This window comes from Lissotriton vulgaris, chromosome 1_1, assembly GCF_964263255.1.
Source record: "Lissotriton vulgaris chromosome 1_1, aLisVul1.2, whole genome shotgun sequence".
Classification (NCBI taxonomy): domain Eukaryota; kingdom Metazoa; phylum Chordata; class Amphibia; order Caudata; family Salamandridae; genus Lissotriton; species Lissotriton vulgaris.
Window position 1 is genome coordinate 165,484,299 of NC_141685.1, and position 4,104 is coordinate 165,488,402.

Consider the following 4,104-nt stretch of genomic DNA (forward strand, 5'->3'; position numbering starts at 1 on the left):
AACTGGACAATATCGGAAAGCGTTTTTCCACCATGTCTGCAATGACAGTGAAAGTGGCAAATACTATTGCATTCCTAGGAAGGTATAATAGGCAGTTGTGGGCAGATATTGCTCCGTATTTATCTGAACTGCCAGACGCCATAAAAGAGGAAGTTCAATCTCTTGTTCTGGAGGGTCAAACATCGGCGTCTGAATTGATTGACTGTGCTATGGATGTAGCAATGACTGGATTCAGGAGCAGCAGTATTGCGAAGGCAGGGATGGCTCAAGGCTACCTCATTTCGACAGGAGGTGCAATCTAAAATCTTAGACATGCCATATGATGGACAACACTTGTTTGGAGCCAAAATCGATGAAGCGCTTCAAACAATAAAAAAGGACACAGACACGGCAAGAGCGCTAGGCACGCTACAGTTTAAAAACCAGTCCTTTCGAGGGAACAGGGGCAGAGGACAATCCTCTTACAGAGGTAATTTTCAGAACAGGTCCTCGTATTCTTACAACCAAGGTAAATCCCAATACCAGCAATGTCAGCAACAACAAGGGCGGCAGTCCTCTTATGGGAAGTCCAACTTTAGAGGCAAAAACCAAAGGAAGAACACTGGCGGACGCCAATGACCTATTCCTACAGTCAGTCCGTCCCTCATCTCCTTCTTTGAAAATTGGAGGAAAACTGACCCATTTCCTCAGCAATTGGAAAAGAATTACAACAGACCGGTGGGTGCTTCAATTGATTCAATTTGGCCATTCCTTAGAATTCGAAAATATCCCTCCAACAACTCCTCCTCGCCCAATGCAACACCAAAACTTGCGACTTCTTCTTCAAGAAATCTCGATTATGCTCAAGAAAGGAGCAATAGAGAGAGTACAGTCGGCTCACCAGGGGAGAGGATTTTACTCCCGCTTCTTCCTGATTCAAAAGAAGGAGAAGAAATGGCGGCCCATTCTAGACCTCAGGGCGCTGAATGCTTTCTTAAAGATTGGTCAAGATTCAGGAGATCTTGGGTCTCCAAGAGGATGGGTATTTCATGACGTCTTTGGACCTACAAGACGCATACTTTCACGTCCCAATCCACAAAGCTCACAGAAAATTCCTGAGATTTGCAGTGGCGGCCCAACATTTTCAATTCTGTGTCCTCCCTTTTGGCCTCAAGTCTGCGCCCCATATCTTCACCAAGTGTCTTTCCCCGGTGGCGGCATTCCTCAGGCAGCATGGCCACCAAGTCTTCCCATATTTAGACGACTGGCTGGTGAAGGCGCCATCCTTGACAGACGCAACCAAATCTTCTAACGCCTGTCTGCATCTCTTCAAACACTTGGGTCTTACGCTCAACCAAGAAAAATCCACGTTACACCCCTCCCGGGTGATCACCTTTCTCGGAGCGACACTAAATACAGAAGAGGCAAAAGCATTCCCATCGCAGGAGAGGAAATGCAAGCTTGTCTCTCTGGCCGTATCAGTGACTTCAAAGAAAACTTTGCCAGTCCGTACCTTCAAATCCCTCTTGGAAATGATGTCCTCGTGCATCCTGCTCGTACCGCATTGTCGTCTTCGAATGCGTCTGCTTCAGGAGCCCTTGTCCAGACAGTGGACGCAAAGCACAGGATCGTTCGAAGACCGCATAACGATAACAATGCAAATCACCAAGGCATTGCAGTGGTGGAGTTCCATCAAGAACCTCTCGCTGGGATTGCCGTTCCTGCTTCCAGCAGCTCCTCACGTCATTACAACGGACGCCTCCCTGGAGGGTTGGGGAGCAGTCCTACAGGAATTAAGGATCAGTAGCAGATGGTCAGAGCCGGAAAAGCAGCTTCACATCAACCTGCTGGAGCTGAGGGCCGTTTTCCTGGCCTTGCATTCCTTCTTGCCAAGGATCAAGAACTCCCTAGTGCTCGTCAGGACTGACAACACTACGACAATGAACTACCTGAACACCAGGGAGGGACGCGTTCGCTAACACTCTCTCGCGAATCGCAAAAGATCTGAAATTGGCTCATTCTCCACAACGTATCTTTGAAAGCGGAGTACGTCCCAGGCAACGACAATGTCATCGCAGACGCCCTGAGCAGGCAGAGGACTCTGTCGCACGAATGGGAGCTGGACCAGACGTCCATCGCTCAAATCTTTTCCAAGTGGGGATCCCGCAAATCGATCTATTTGCAACCAGGGAGAACGCCAAATGCCAAAACTTCGCAAGTTTGCATCCCCAGTCAGGGTCTCTCGGGAATGCATTTTCCATTGCATGGCGCAACATCTTTGCGTACGCATTTCCGCCATTTCCAATGCTTCCCAGAGTCCTCAGAAAGATGAAAGCGGAGCCTTGCACTTTAATCCTGGTAGCCCCATTCTGGCCGAGGCAGCATTGGTTCAGAGAACTGCATCGCCTATCGCTGAAGCCGCCGATCCATCTACGTCAACATCCATCTCTGCTCATGATGAGCAACGGGCAGGTTCAACATCCGGATCCGAAGTCTCTCAGGTTATCAGCTTGGCTCCGGAGTACAGAGAAATTGCCAGTCTAAACATTCCGCAGGATTGTAGGATTATTCTGGCCAAAGCAGGAGCGGACAGCACTAACAAGACTTATTCCCTGAAGTGGAAACGCTTTTGCATCTGGTGTGCGGACAGGGGTCTACGTCCTTTTTCCACCTCTCCAGAACAAAGTTTACCTTACTTGCTGCATCTGGCGCAGTCAGGCCTTGCCCACTCCTCCATAAAGGTATACCTGGCAGCAATATCAAGATTTAAAAGGTCTTCGAAAGGGCCCTCTCTCTGGTCTAGTAGACTAATAAAACAATTCCTTAAAGGTCTGTATAGATCTTTCCCCCAAGCACGGATGGTCCCTCCAACATGGCATCTCAATGTGGTTCTTAACCAACTGATGAAACACCCTTTTGAACCCATTCACAGGGCAGACATAAAGTACATCTCGCGGAAGACGGCTCTCCTCCTGGCGCTTACATCAGCAAGAAGGATCAGTGAAATGCAGGCTTTCTCCATCCAAGATCCCTTCCTGCAGTTTAAGGACGACAGGGTGATTTTATGAACCAATCCTTGGTTTATTCCTAAGGTCCCGTGGGACTTTCACTGAAATGAGCCTGTGATTCTCAGAACATTCTTCCCAAATCCCAGCACCGCAGCTGAGAGATCGCTGCATTCATTGGACCTTAAAAGATGTCTAAAGTTTTATATTGATAAGACCAAGAATTTCCGAAAGTCTAATCAACTCTTCATAGCCTTTAGTAGACCTAGGAAGGGTCTACCGCTTACCAAACAAAGCATCTCCAGATGGATCTCCTCGGCGATTGCTTTTTGTCACGACAGAGCCGAACAGCCTTTACACTCTAAAGTCAGGGCTCACTCTACAAGAGCCATGTCTACATCTATGGCACTATGTGCAGGAGTGCCAGTTATCGGCATCTGCAGGGCGGCAACATGGAAGTCGCTGCATACCTTCACCAGGCACTACTGCCTGGATACAGAGCTGATGAAGGATGCAGCAGTGGGACAGGCAGTGCTACGCCATCTATTCCAGTAAGGCAATGGTTCCCAAACTTTTTTTACCCGTGGCTCCCTTAACCAATTGGCCTCCAGGCGCGGTTCTCCATTACATTACTTTTTTTGGCGGAGGGATGTAAGCCTGGTCTCTGTAGTCCTTCCAGGAGGAGGTAAGGGTCTATATTTTGAGAATGTTTTGAAGTGGTGAGTGTATTTACCTGATTGGGGGTATGTTTGGAGGACCTGGGGGTGAAGTGAGTGCAAATTGGCCCACAGGTGGGTGTATCTGTAAAGCTCACAAGGGCGGGGACTTCGTGGAAGGTATGTGGTGGATACAGATGAAGTGTGTGTTATGGTGCCTTGAATTTGGTATCCGGGGTGGGGCAGTTTCAGTTTGATAACTGGAAGTTCACTTTACAGAAAGGAGTGTTGACTTGTGCTAAGCACAAAAGAAGCTTTTCTCAGTGTAGTGAAGGCATATTGTTCATCACATCATTGACTGGGGTGGTGAAGATCTTTTATCACCGATTACAGCTTCTGGATTTGCAATTAGGGCCTGGTGTTTTTATTATTTAATAGAGTTGTTTGAAAGACACAGTAGGAAA